This window comes from Chelon labrosus (assembly GCF_963514085.1).
Source record: "Chelon labrosus genome assembly, chromosome: 14".
NCBI lineage: Eukaryota > Metazoa > Chordata > Actinopteri > Mugiliformes > Mugilidae > Chelon > Chelon labrosus.
In genome coordinates, this window is record NC_140347.1 from 17,587,173 (window position 1) to 17,602,100 (window position 14,928).

Here is a 14,928-nt window from a genome sequence, read left to right on the forward strand (position 1 = left end):
TTATGGATGCAGCTCATTAGCCTAGCATTGCTACACCTAGCAAAATGCCTTCGGACAGAACTGAATAGACCTACGAACAATTACAGGCATCTTGGCTGTTCACAAAAGTGTCTCTGTAATGATCCTTGGTACAGTTCATCAGTTAACTATAGACAATAGCCAACGCCCTGTCCGATGTTGATAGGTTGTTTCTGTCATTCAAAAGGGGGAACTGGAGGATCACCTATTAGCTTGGCTGAGCACGTTGTGAAAGATTCCACATGCTGAGGTGCCTAAAAAGCTAAAGGCTCTTTTAAAGGACTGCGGGACCTAAACGCCGTAACCTACGCATGCAGCCTGTGCCCGTGTGAGCCATTTATACTTCTGCGCTCATCAGTCTGGCTCACTCTGTAAAAACGCCACCCAAACACTAGTCAGTGCTGTGTCTTTTTTGCCAGTCGGGTTAATTTTTGTTTCTACTTCCTGCTTCACTTTGAACAATTATGACTGGAACCTTCGCCAACATTTCGTGGAAGATGAGTCATACAAATGTTTGTATCTCCGAACCTCCTTAGTTAACCTTTCCTTGATGTGTTCCATCTTTATTGATACAAAACAGTCCATTAGAAAATTGTGGAGATGGAGAAGCAGCCGGAAATACTAAAGCGGAAACGCACTACTACCCAGTGGACCAATCACAGCTCACAGCGTATAGTTACATTTCTGGGGAGGTGCACGTCAGCTGTCACCATAGCGTCTAAGTCTCGTCAGGGGTCTGACTCGAGCTGAAGGTCTGGGACACGGAGCAAAAACCAAGATGACGCTGGCATTCATGTTTCCTACTTGGTTTCTGTTTCAGTGTTTCACATAATTCTGCAAGAATAATTTCTGATTTCATTTTTAGTGTAAAGTATGTTGGCAAGAAGTAATAAACCAGTCTTTTCTTACGAGGTAACCCCTCAGTCAGCACATTACGGCCAGCATACTGTCTGGGTTTGTCCTTGCCTGGACCACACACTTCTGACCCACACTTTGTTTTTAGCTCATACAAACCCAGTCAAGCTCACTTGTGGTTCAGAGAAACCACCCACTCTCCTCTGGAACAACCCCTGCCTCACAGAAACAATCCAGCTACAGGTTTAAATGGATCATTTCCACTCTGATAATCACAAACCAAGACTGTTGCGGTAGATTAGATCTAATTCCTTGGCCTCATTAAGGCCTGAGACACGACTGAGTCTAATTTATTTGGACACATTTACAGACATGACGGTTACACCAGGCTTAGCTCTCATCAGGCAGCAGTGTGCTTCAAGTGACTTGTGTATTGGATGCTGACTGACCAGCACATTTAAGCCTAGTGTGTATTCTTTGCTGTCTCAAAGCAGAGGCAGCATGCATGCTTTTGAGTTGACGGATAAAATGGGAGCAATTATCTGCCTTTTTGTGGTCGGCATCCTAAAACTCTTAAATTCCTAAATTGCCATGTAGATAACACCATAAATACATGTTTTCTAAGTGAGTGGAACACTTTAAATGTTAAACGGTGTAATTACAGGAGATTTAGGGATAAATTTAGCAAATATGAGTTGGTTTGGAACAGTTATTGTTAGGAATAGAAAGCCTTTATGCAAATGATTGAAAACACAAATATATGACTATAGTGTGTGCTATTATTAGCACTATTACCTCTATATTCTTTTTTTAACTGAGCCTGTGGGTGCATTTGGTAGTTTCCCCTGCTTTATGTCTCTAAATAATTTCTTATGAGAACAATATGAATATCTCAATTTCAAATTTGGTGTAAAGATTTATAAGACCACAGATGTGACAAGCTAAAAAAATCAATTGTCTAAAGTTAAACGTCTTCTACAAAATGATAAAGACATTTAGTTTACAACACAAACAAAGGAGTATCTTCGTCTTTGAGTTTAATTGAGCTAAATAAATGTAACAATTATTTCAAGAAAAGAGTAAAACTTGACTAGACTGAATTATTGGTGAGGAGCTCCTACACAGAGCAGAGTCCCAGTTAAAGATGGGCCATGGGGACACAACTGACCAGAGTCGGGATACTGGTGATGGAGACTTAAACTGAGATGCAGATGGGGAGTAAGAGGACTGCAGGAAAGATGCAATAACCTTGAAGAACTTCTCACAAATTAGGGAGGCTCTGTGGATCATCCCACAGATACTTGATCAGTTTGAGATCTAGTGAATTTGGAGGCCAGGTCAACACCTTGTGCTGTTCTTCATGTTTTTTGAGTTGTTCCTAAAGCGTTTTTGTGTGTGTGTGTCTGTGTCAGGCTGCATCCTGCTGTGGATGGCTGCTGCCATCAAGGAGTGTCATTGCTGTGGGGTGGGGGTGCCTGGTCTGGTCTAGGAGGGTGGTACATGTCTAAGTAACATCCACGTGAATGCCAGGTCCAAAAGTTTCCCAGCAGAACATTGGATTGTCACAACATGGTCAACGTTATTTACTTCTCCTGTCAGTGGTGTTAATGTTTTATCTGATCGTTGTAATTCGCCAAAAGAAAACCACCAAGGTCCTCATTTGTATTGTTTTTGATGACACTAGTGGAGGTGGTTTTTATTTAAGCTCTTTTGCAGTAAACCTGGAAAGGACGGTATTTTATCGCCTACACTCTGTTCTTTAACCCTAGACTTCTTGGTCCCATGGACTAATGGGTCTTAAAATAGTGATTGATGCGGCACCTTTTCTTACTTGTCCCTTCACTTCTACAACTTAAAATATTCCTGCTACTTTTGACCCCGCAGCCGACCTACCTTTCCCCCCTCACGTGCCCATAAACTCTTCAAGCCTCCATGTAATTACGATAGTCGTCCCACCCCTAGTAGATAACAGCTGAAACAGTTTAGTGCCGTGCCTCTTTAAAGTAAAGGTCATTTTTTTTTTCCTGAGCCGTGTTTGATGACACGAACACTAAAGCCTACAGTAGATGAAAGACACCGACCGCCATTGTGCCATTACATCCCTTCTTACTGTAGGTTTGCACCGATGGTACCCTGTCATTTTCAGTCTGCCAGCCCGACGCTAGTGAATTAGGTCACAGTGTCTGTCGCCTAGAACTGGAAGCAGAGCCAGTGTTTGGGATTGTGTTGTACTCGACCCAGTGCAGCCACAAACTGAGGATGTGTGATAAATAAGAAATAGTTCTATATTCACGTTTAATGTAGTCGATGGTTTGTTTCTTTTTAAAAAAAAAATAAATAAAAAATGGTGGTCACATTCTTCTGTCATGATCATTTATATTTCCAAACCCCTTTTTCCACTGAAGGACAGAAAGCCACAGGGAAGCTTCTGTGTATTTGTGGCAGCATTTCGTCTTGGATGTCAATGGTTAGACATCCTTGAAGTGCCATTACCCAAACGGTGACATAAACCGTTGGTTTATTTTGGTGGTCTATGTCTGAATGTTGATCACAGAGTAATGTGTGTGTTTATTTTCCCCAGAGGGGAAACGGCTACGATCACGACAGTTTTATAGCATCATGAGCCTATTATGACAATATGGTAATTCCAACATGCTTGTGGTGCTTTATGACAAAAATATAACTGTTTCCATTCCAATGATGTATTAATAGAGCTGGATATGATGCAGAGAAATAATCTTGCTGTCAGTTTGTCCAAATGATCAACCACACAATACACAAAACATCCACTGCGGACTAACAATTTCCCCATTGTGATTATAAAAAGCTATTTTTAACGTGCCTTGTCTTTTATCTTGGAATGATTCAGCTTACAGAAGATTCAAAAGGATTTTATATTTAGTTCTGAATGTAAAAGCTTTGAGTTTTTACATTTCTTCTAAAGACGGCTTGTTTTTAATGAACCTAATATGCACCTTTTTCTTTTTTCCTAACAACGATCAGGCATAACATTACGACCACCTTCCTAATATTGTGTAGGTCTCCCTTGTGCCTCCAAAACAGTTGTGACTCATCAGAGAATGGACATGGGTCTTCTGAGGGTGTCCTGTGGTGTCTGGAAACAGAATATTGTTAGTGGGGGCCTTTGTGTCCTATGGGTTGAGGGGAGGGTCCTCTGTGGATCATCCCACAGATACTTGATCAGTTTGGGATATAGTGAATTTGGAGGCCAGGTCAACACCTTGTGCTGTTTTTTGAGATGTTCCTGTTTTTGTGTGTCTGCATCCTACTGGGGATGACTGCTGCCATCAAGGAGTGTCATTGCTATGGGATAGGGGTGCCTGATCTGGTCTAGGTGGGTGGTACATGTCCACAAGTAACGTCCACGCGAATGTCACGTCCAGAAGTTTCCCAGCAGAACATTGAACTGTTACAAATGGTCAATGTTGTTTACTTCTCCTGTCAGTGGTCATAATGTTATGCCTGATCAGTATGCATCTCTGTTAACCAAAATAAAATCAATTGTATTATGTTGGCTAAAGGGTTTTGCATTTACTCATGTTATGATGTGGGATAAGGCAGGTGTATTTTTTTTACATAAAAAAAAAGTGTGTCTCTCTGATCAACCCTAAATTGGGTTTTTGTCTCCTGCATTCTTCCTGTTATAAACCATACATGGTTCATTCACCTTGTATAAGACAGAACAGCATATTGTCTGCTACAGTACTATATAAGGAGCCCACTGTTCTCATAAGCTGCCACGTTCTGAGCGGTAGCCGGTAAGTTCTCAGAGGAATGTCAGTAATTAGCTCAGTAATCACAAGCTTTAGGAAATCTGCAGGAAAACAGACTTTATCGTTGTGTGAAAGTCTTCTGTCTGCAGTGCTTTGCCTTTTCTGAACGGCTGGTTTAATTGTGACGTGAAAGCCTCCAACCTATCAACAGGTTACAGTGTGCAAGTGTTAATAAAATACAAGATTTAGCATTGGGCCTAACCTTGCTGCTATAATGTGGCCTGAGTCTGTGGTAACCACACCATAAAGTGGATATCGAGGCTACACACCCTTTCAATATTCTTTTACTCGAGGCATGTGAAAACCATTAGATCAGACTCCTTCCGTTTAATGTGAGTTTCCTCAAATCGGAGTTGAAACAAAAGGCTTATATTTTCAGCATTTACAATTGGAAAATGTTTTAGGATCCTTTACAGTCAACTGATGAGGCCTCAAGCTGTTCCAGTTTGAAGCATTTAACAGATGCTGTTATCTACTGTTTAATAAAAACCCAACACCGAGTGTGGGGAAAAACTTTGGCTTCAAGAAGTGACATGCGAAAAATAAACCTCATGCTGTCTTTGAATTGTACCACCAGTTGGTACAAAGATGTTTTCAAATTGTTCTTTTCCACCCAGTAGTCAAAAACCCCAAGTATTTCATTCACAGTAATAAAGAGAAAAGTATTAAATCCTCAACAAGCTAGACTGAAATCTCTAGCTTTTTTTCTTTTTTGTAAATTGCTGACTGTTTTCTTGGCTTTTTTTTCCATTCAAAGATGTATTATTGGCAGCATGGCAAATATGTTTGTTACTTTTGTTACATGCAAAATTCATAAACCATTAAATGTCTGGCATTTTAAGCTACAGCGGGTATACAGTCTTCCTTTTGATGCACATGCAGAGGTTGCTTGCCTGCTAAAGCTAACAACAAGCCAACAACCTTTGCAGCAACCTTTGCTAGTTTCCTCAAAACTGGGCGTTTTCCAAATGTCTCATTAAAGACACATTTAAAGTACTACACGCGTGGCCTATGCACGTAGCCTACGCCGTTGCGAGTCATTTATGCTTGTGCGGTCGTCAGTCTGGTTCACTCTGTAACGCCACCCACTAGTCGGCGCTGTGTCTTTTTTTGCCAGTTGGGTAAATTTTTGTTTCTACTTCCTGCTTCACTTTCAACAATAGCAACTGAAACTTTCACCGAAATTTCTGTGAAATTTACAGTCAGTGTCTCTGAAATTTCGCAGAAGACGAGTCATACAAATGTTTGTATCTCCCAACCTCCTCAGTTAACCTTTCCTTGATGTGTTCCATCTTTATTGATCCAAAACAATCAATTCTAAAATTGTGGAGCTGGAGAAGCAGCCAGAAATAATGGAAACGCGCTACTACCAAGCGGACCAATCACAGCTCTTGAGGTCTGCGTTGCCACGACGCGTAGTTACATTTCTGGGGAGGTGCACGTCAGGCTACGGCGTTAGGGTCTGCGTAGGGTCTGGGTTGTCACTGTAGCTACGGCGTCAGATTGATGCAGAAGCATACACCGCCTCAGTCTGTTGTTTCAGACTATTTTGTGGTTGCTCCATTACGACACATTTTGGCCTTACAGGTATATTACACATTGTGAGATTTGCCTTCTTCACTAATGGTGAAGAACTTCTACGCAGATGACATATTAGTGTCTATGTGGCTGTGATTTTAACTATCATGAACCCATTGTGTGGCACATACTGCATGTATGAATCGGATATAACTGAGACTAATCAATAATCAAATTGTTTTGGTCACGCACACATCAGCATATATTTACTAAAAGTTTAAAGAATGTCCATTGTCATATGTCTAGTGAGCTGAAGACTCGCGATGCAATATCTCATTTATTTTGACTGGTGGTGGTAGTAGTACAAGCTCCTTTGAGGACCGCAGTTGACACTGTAGATTATCTGAATCTTTTGCATTAGTCTCCAGGGTTTTTAAGTACAATAAATGTGCCACTTTCTCTACAAAACCATCCCCATGCTTTCATTGTTCAGTGTCTGTGAATAGACAGAAACAAGGGAGCTCTCAATAGCTACATCCACTCAGTGTCTGTCTCCGGACTCCCACTCACATTCAAAAATGACAAAAAGTAGCGATGAACAGTCTGTTTTTTTGGGGGGGGGGGGGGTTTCCCAAACAAAAGGCTGCAGTGTCAGATGAGATGAGCACGATGCTTTCTCGCTCTCACAGTTTGAACTGTAGCCAGGCAAGTGTGATTGTAGTGACTCAGCGCGCGGGTGAATTCACACCAACACAAAATACCTTAAACTTTCCCTCCCTTGCCTATCTCAGCCTCTAGGAAGCAGAGTGGATCCTGAAGAGGAGGTGTGTGTGTGTGTGTGTGTGTGTCCATTATCAAGGCAACCCATCTCCCCTCGGCACTGAGTGCTTCTCCGAGGTGTACAGTACAGCTACCCATGCCGAACAGAGAAAGGACTCCATTCTTCTAACCCCTCCTGACTCGCAGCAAAAGTGCAGCACTACCTCGATCTCTGGTTTCTGTGGTCCTTTTGTCTCGCGTCACCGATTGAGGACAGAAAATGGGACTGGAGGGAACTCAATACTGCACCCTCACGTTTCTCATCGCCGCTGTCCAAAGCTACAGTGAGTCAGGAATGAAAAAGCAGGGAGCTGTTTTCATGAAGATTGATAAAAATACAAAAAACTAAAACGCAGTTATTTGCTCTTTGTGAACATAAATAATCTTGTTTTTGTATTCAGCTTTTAAATCCCTCACCATTTACTGGATATTAGACACAGTGCTACCGTCTCCCTGTAACCTTTAAATAGGAATTTCCCACTCAAACTTGAAACTGTCCCAGGTGGGCTGCCCAGTAAAGCAATGCCACTGACCCAGTAATTTGAGCAGAATGCCTTCCTCTGGGTAGCTCAGCTCTAAGCATCGGAGCAGAATATTACTGAGGCCAGTTGTAGCGGAGGCCTGCAACCGGAGCTTCTTGGTGAAGGAATGCTGCTGGTAAACACAGATTTGGTACCAGATATGTGTGGAACCAAATCTGACCTTCACTATCAAAGGGATACGGTACCTGTGAGGGGTCACATGCCAGCAGCTCAAAGAGTACAAGGTGCTTAAGAAAGAAGGCATGTAAAAACAACAATCTAAAAGCTAAATCAAGTAACCAAAGTGCAAGATATACAGACAGAACATTATGAAAACTATACACCGATCAGCCACAACATTAAAACCACTGACAGGAGAAATAAATAACATTGACCATCTTGTGACAATTCAATGTTCTGCTGGGAAAGGTTAGGGTTAGGGATCCCAAACTGATCGAGTATCTGTGGGATGATCCACAGAGGCCCTCCCCTCAACCCATAGGACCCAAAGACCCCCACTAACAACATTCTGTTGTCAGACACCACAGGACACCCTCAGAGGGCCCATGTCCATTCTCTGATGAGTCACAACTGTTTTGGAGGCACAAGGGAGACCTACACAATATTAGGAAGGTGGTCATAATGTTATGCCTGATCGGTGTATAAGACTAAAGTATGAAATAAAGAAAGGGAGAGTAATCACAATAAAACCGTGTACCAATTAAGATAAGACCTCATATTAAACAAAAGTTTTTAGTAGTTTCATACACCAAAGGCTGATCATCTCACCACCTGTTACAAGGCACGATTTAGGAACAGTCGAAGCTCCTGACAGAGTATCTCAGACAAGCAATTGGGCTCATAAGTAGTTGAGACATGCAAAGCTTTAAAAAGACTGAGAACATTTTTAGCATCCAACATTTAATATCAGCAAGCCAAGGGCTGTAAAGAAGGCATATCATTTCTAGCGGGTTTCAGAATGGAGATATAGCTGAGTGTCATCTGCATAGAAGTGTATACATGCACATGTATTTGGGCCTGTAATTCTCGATCTCAAAATGTGAGTGAGACATACGCATTGTTTATACATATAATACTATAGGAATATTAATATATTTACCGCTTAATTATCTAAGATGCCAAATCACATAGTGTTCACACAGAAATAACAGCTGGTAACTGATGAAAACTCTGATTGTGAAAACTTATTTTGTTCAAGCTGTTTATAACTATCTGTTGCGCAACATTTGAGTTTTCCTCAAATTAACAGGATGACACTGTGGTCCCTTGCCATGACGGCTCCTCAAAATTCATCTCTCAGATCTGTTTTTCCCTCCTGTTTTGTCAACTGACAGATTGGCACCAATTAGTCTGCCGGTCTCCTTTTATAGGGACCTTTTTTTTTTCCTCCCACTGTCACATAGCTTGGCACTGGCCAATGGGAGGCTTTTGCAGCCAGTGTGTAAACTTTGGGTCTGCCTTGTTCCTGTAGCCCCCATTAATCACCTTCTGTAAACCTTGCAAAAGCATCGTCAGGACATTTGACTTGGAGTTTTGCCTGTCTCTCTGTGTTTTCTCGGTTTGTTCTCCTAAAGTGGGCCAGGAAAGAAAGAGGAGGTCCTCCTCTTTTCTGGGGCTCGGCAACCGAACAAAACGGACTCGGGCCAAACTTTTATTCTCTAATGTTTAAACTATAAGTATTTCAAGCATTGGTGGGCATCTGTACTGCAATCAGAAGTACTGCCATATGCCAGTCTACATTAAAATACGTTATATGTGAACCTAAAGCGGTCTTCCTTGCTTTTGCATTCGCGCCAGAGGCTGATGAAACAAGCATGAGAAGCTGTGAAAATGACATAACTGAGCCAAAGTGTGTTACTGGGTTATTCCTGACTTTCTTGACCTACTTAAAGTGGAAACCAGTGATTGTGCCAGATGCCAAACTTCACCATCATAGCGTATGTCAAATCAAATAAGTCTCTGCTTCATCAGACGTCATCTTTGCTGTGGCACGTAAGTGAAACACTGGAGTCTCTATCTCAACTGTTTACGTCCACGCTTCTCACGCAACGCTGATGCGAAGGGAGGTTTAGTGTCTGTCAGCCACAGGTATTTCTAATATTTCACACCTCTGTGTGGAGAGTGGGGGGTCGCCGATTTGTGGTCAACAACAAGGAGACTACTTGACTTCAAGTCTGCAGTCGTTCATTGCCATGGGTGTTCAAACGGAAGACATCATGTCCACTTTCAGAACACACTTTGTATCCTGCAGCCAACATTAGAGCCATCTACTGAGAAAAGAATTGCAGCTCATATCTAGTTATTTAGCTGCCGTGTTGTAGATAGACAACAGAACTACTAGCAACTCACAGTGTTGATGTCTCAGCATCCCATATACAGAGGCCTGGAGACACACACCAATCAAGCATACCATCTTCCTAATATTGTGTAGGTCTCCCTTGTGCCTCCAAAACAGTTCTCATCAGAGAATGGACAGGGGCCTTCTGAGGGTGTCCTGTGGTGTCTGGCAGTGAATTTGGAGGCCAGGTCAACACCTTGTGCTGTTCTTCATGTTTTTTTGAGTTGTTCCTAAACCGTTTTTTGTGTGTCTGTGTCAGGCTGCATCCTGCTGGGGATGGCTGCTGCCATCAAGGAGTGTCATTGCTATGGGGTGGGGGTGTCTGGTCTGGTCTAGGTGGGTGGTACATGTCTAAGTAACATCCACATGAATGCCAGGTCCAAAAGTTTCCGAGCAGAACATTGATTGTCACAAGATGGTCAATGTTATTTACTTCTCCTGTCAGTGGTCATAATGTTATGCCTGGTCAGTGTACATGCCAGATTTTATGGCAGTGTGTTTGGCAGTTAATGAGAAGCTTTCACAAAAAAACAAATAAGGTGCTATGAGAGAAGTCAGGACCATGAACAACAGAAAAAAACATCCACTTGTTAATAACTGACCAAACGACAACGTCATGACTTAAAAATGGTGTCATAAAACCAAAAACCTATTAACTGGAACCATTGTACTGCAGCTTAAGAGTAAATTTGGATTCCTACATTCATGTCTGTTCAGTTATCTTTACGCATGTCTCGTGGTGGTCGTACAATTACCTAAATCTGACTCTACGCCACTGACTCAGCCTGTTGGAGCGCTTCTAATCTCCACAGCTGCTCCACCAGCAATTAGGGCCATTACTAGACCTCTACAGTGACACTAATGTACAGCTGTGTCATGGCTAGTACAGATAGTAGCGATAGACCGTATGGGCACGCAGCGTCTTTGCTGTGGCAGGGGCTGATGCGTTTGAAGCTGTAACTCGACGCAAGACCAAGGCCAGGAGGAATTACAGGCCATCGGATAAACAGAAGCTGTAGAGCAGTGGCAGGGCGTGCTCCCTTCAGGAAATTAAAAGCCATAGCTTCTTCCTGCAGTCTCCCTACCTACTTTCATCTGCTGCCAGCCCAGTTAACGAATAGCACGCTAATAGTGTCTGGGATCTCTCTCTCTTCTGTTGTCAGTCTATAAAGGACATTCACCTTTTACACAATGGTTTTCAAGTATAAATGTACTGAAGTTATATACTATATATACTAAAAACATAAGAATCATTCTTGTTTTTGCATATGGTTCCATGTCCCTTGGACGCCATACAGTTAGTAATTGCTGATGCCCTTTTGTATCATTTACTTTATCATCATCATCATTTACTTTATAATGATCCAGGTTTCTTTAAGAAGTGGCAAAAATACTTCTGGTGGAACAAAAGAAAGAAAATCTAATTATATATCACACAGTGCTTATTGGTGTGATTATTCCTTAGAGGAGTTAAAGTTAAATTAAATCCTTTAAATATGGTATGATATGTTGAAGACTTTTGGCCTCCTGTCACATCTCTCCTACCGTCACCAGATCGGGAGGAGGAGAAGGTTTTAATTTAACCGTGCACTTTGGAAACGTACATCTTCTTAAAACAATATGCTTTGCTAGTTACTACAACCCCAAGCACAAGTTGAGTGTTTGCGGTGGGATGGCGGGAGGAGGCCGGAGTACCCGGAGAGAACCCACGCAGACGCAGGGAGAGCATGCAGACTCCACACTGAAAGGCAGCTGATGGATTTGAACACAGAACCTTCTTGCTGTTCTTCATCAAAGATGTTTTAACTTTTCACAGACTTTTTCATATGGCAAAGCAAGAGAAGAGGGGAAAAGGGAGCAGTTGGGAATGATTTTAGGTCACATTTTTTCAAATATTGAATTAAAGGAAAGGAAAAGTTTGTCCTAAATTTGGAACATTTTCTGAAAACAAGCCACTCATGTAAAGGAGATTCTGTCTCATTGTGGTTAAACTGGATACTAGAGGACTTGGTGTTTCCACACAGTAAAAGCTGCCATTTGGTGCATTTCTCAAAGCAATATAATATCCAGAAAGAATTAACTAATCCATAATGGAATTCAGGGCACATTTTGCCTGCACGATCTTTGAGTTGCTTTGGAACGTTCAGTGTTTCACTATTCAAACGCCGTCTCTGCCTCATTTGTATCCAGAAGACGACGGAGGAAAAACAAACCGTAGTAATGCACAAAGAAAACACAGCGCACACGTGTGACAGATGTACAAACACGTCTCGGTCAGCAACCGCAATAAATGGCAGTGATTAGATTTCAAAGCATGGTTCATACCAGACACTTAAATATGATCAACATATTTTCCCTTTGCTGTTTTCAAATTGTTATGGAACATGTCAGCATGAAAGCAGGTGTACAGGACATCCTTATAGTGATGTGTTTTTTCTTTATTTATATTTTTTACCTGTCGCTATGTGTCAAATGAGGTCACGCTTTTTCCATCAAAATATTCACAGCCTGAGTTCACTAGGTGCAGGCAGGTCAGAGGTCAGAGCACATCCTCGTCTGGAATCCCTACATGTCTGCCAACAATCACAAGAACTGCATTGTTCTCAAAGTGGGAATTCTTTTATGGAGGCTAATTTATGAGGGGAGTAAGAGAAAGTGTTTATGTGATTATATGGCAGTTATGCCACTAATCCAGCCTTAATCAAAAGACCCATTTCTTTGTCTCTCTAATGGCATGATTGGTGGAATTCCTATAAAACTGTCCCCAGAGTTGTGGTGTGGTGCTGTGTAGAGCCTCCGCTTTGGCTGAAAAATCCTGGTAATTCATGCAAGTGTCTCGTATAAAGCAACCTCTTGTAGATGGCAAAGACATCCAGCTGTTTGACATTTGAAAGAGGTCTGTTTCGCAAGAAGGAAGCACTGCTTTAGCAGTATTATTGAGAGATGGTCTGGAGTCATGGGCAGCTACTAAATGCAGGAATTACATTATCATAGATCCATCCATTATCCATAAACGTAGAGGGTCACAGGAACTGGAGCCTATCCCACCATCCTTCTATCACAGGACTCACCTATGGTCAGTTTAGTATTAACTTATCTGAATACATGTCTTTGGACTGAGACAGGAAACCAGAGCATCTAAAGACAGCCCAGGCAGAACATGCAAACTCCACTCAGAAAGGCCTTTGTTAGATTCTTGCTGAAAGTCGACAGTAATGACCACTGCACTACTGGGCCACACTGAATCTTAGATGCATTCATTAATAGACAGATCAGCCACAACATTAAAACCACTGACAGGAGAAGTAAATAACATTGACCATCTTGTGACAATTCAATGTTTTGCTGGGAAACTTTTGGACCTGGCATTCATGTGGATGTTACTTAGACATGTAGCACCCACCTAGACCAGATCAGGCACCCCCACCCCATAGCAATGACACTCCTTGATGGCAGCAGCCATCCCCAGCGGGATGCAGCCTGACACAGACACATACACAAAAACGGTTTAGGAACAACTCAAAAAAACATGAAGAACAGCACAAGGTGTTGACCTGGCCTCCAAATTCACTGCCAGACACCACAGGACACCCTCAGAAGACCCATGTCCATTCTCTGATGAGGCACAACTGTTTTGGAGGCACAAGGGAGACCTACACAATATTAGGAAGGTGGTATGCTTGATTGGTGTGTGTCTCCAGGCCTCTGTATGTGGGATGCTGAGTTTTTTAATAACGGCAAAACCAAACATGTGCAAAGCGCTCAGATTACTCAAGATGTTACATAACCAGTGAAGTGATTAAAATAAAGATTTAAACAGCTCCGACGCCTGCAGCTATGTTTTTTCTTATTCCAGGTGTCATTGAGGTTTTATTTTGATCCCACCCAACACACCCTAGTAACTATAATTGAAAGAAAATGTCCTGACTAAACCGCATTCCAGACTTACTTCCACCAAGTCTTTATTGTTCAAGAAAATGTTATTTTATTCCTATTTGAGTCTCGAATACTGTATGTACAGGTGGTAATCTACAGCTCCTGTTCTTACAGAGGTCGATGGTGGAGAAATGCCGCAGTATTTGGTGTGTGTGCGTGTGGGGCGGGGGGTCCTCCATCTTAACATAACACTTCAACACCTCTGTACAGCATGAAGGGAGGTGTGGAATGACACAGAGGCGCAGGGAGGCCAGATCAAATGTAGCTTTTCAGGTTTGATGTTTGAGGTTTGTGGTGGTGGTTTCTGCAAATGTTGTGCGGCCCCTCCACTGCGCTGGACCAATTACAGGAGCTAAATAAAGTCATTCTAACTGCAGGGTGGATGGCCTTTGTTCCATTCATCAGCTCTTTGTATTGGCCACTACACTTCAAGGTCAGTGCATGTACTGCAAAAGGTGCTTTTTATGCAGAACCGTTAAAGGTGCAGGAGGTAATTGGTCTAAAAAGTCTTCTTCAGCTTTGGCCTGTCATTACTGAAGTGCGTGCAGTAAGTAGCTTGTGACCGGAAGGCTGCCAGTTTAAAGTCCTGGTCTTGCTGGGACAATCTAAATACGGCGTTTTGTCACTTCCATCCCATCCTGTGGGACACTGCGCTGGTTTTAATAATCCTGAAGATGTCTTGCAGCAATTATACAGGATTAAGATCATGCCACAATCCAAAACTGCACACTTGAAATCTAATTTAAAAAGGTTTTGCATGCCTAAATCTAGGTTTTGTAAGCTTCCATAATTAAATTCTGAAAAAAATTAAGATCCCTGCAAATATTATACTGAATCAGAGAGTTTTCCGGAGTATTGTGACACTGACCTGAAAACTGACACGCACGTTTGATTTGTGCTCTGCATTCGAAGCTGAAGCGGTTCGTTGGTTAGAGGACAGAAAATTAATCACTGTTCCATTTCAAGACATTGAAATTTGTTAGTTCCAAATCAATGACTGAATGATGCAAATTAAGTAACTGCTTAAATACTCCAGATGGATTTGCTTGTTTACATATTGTTTTAAATGTAAAGTATCTCAGAAATAGGTTTCCAGAGCTTGGGTTAG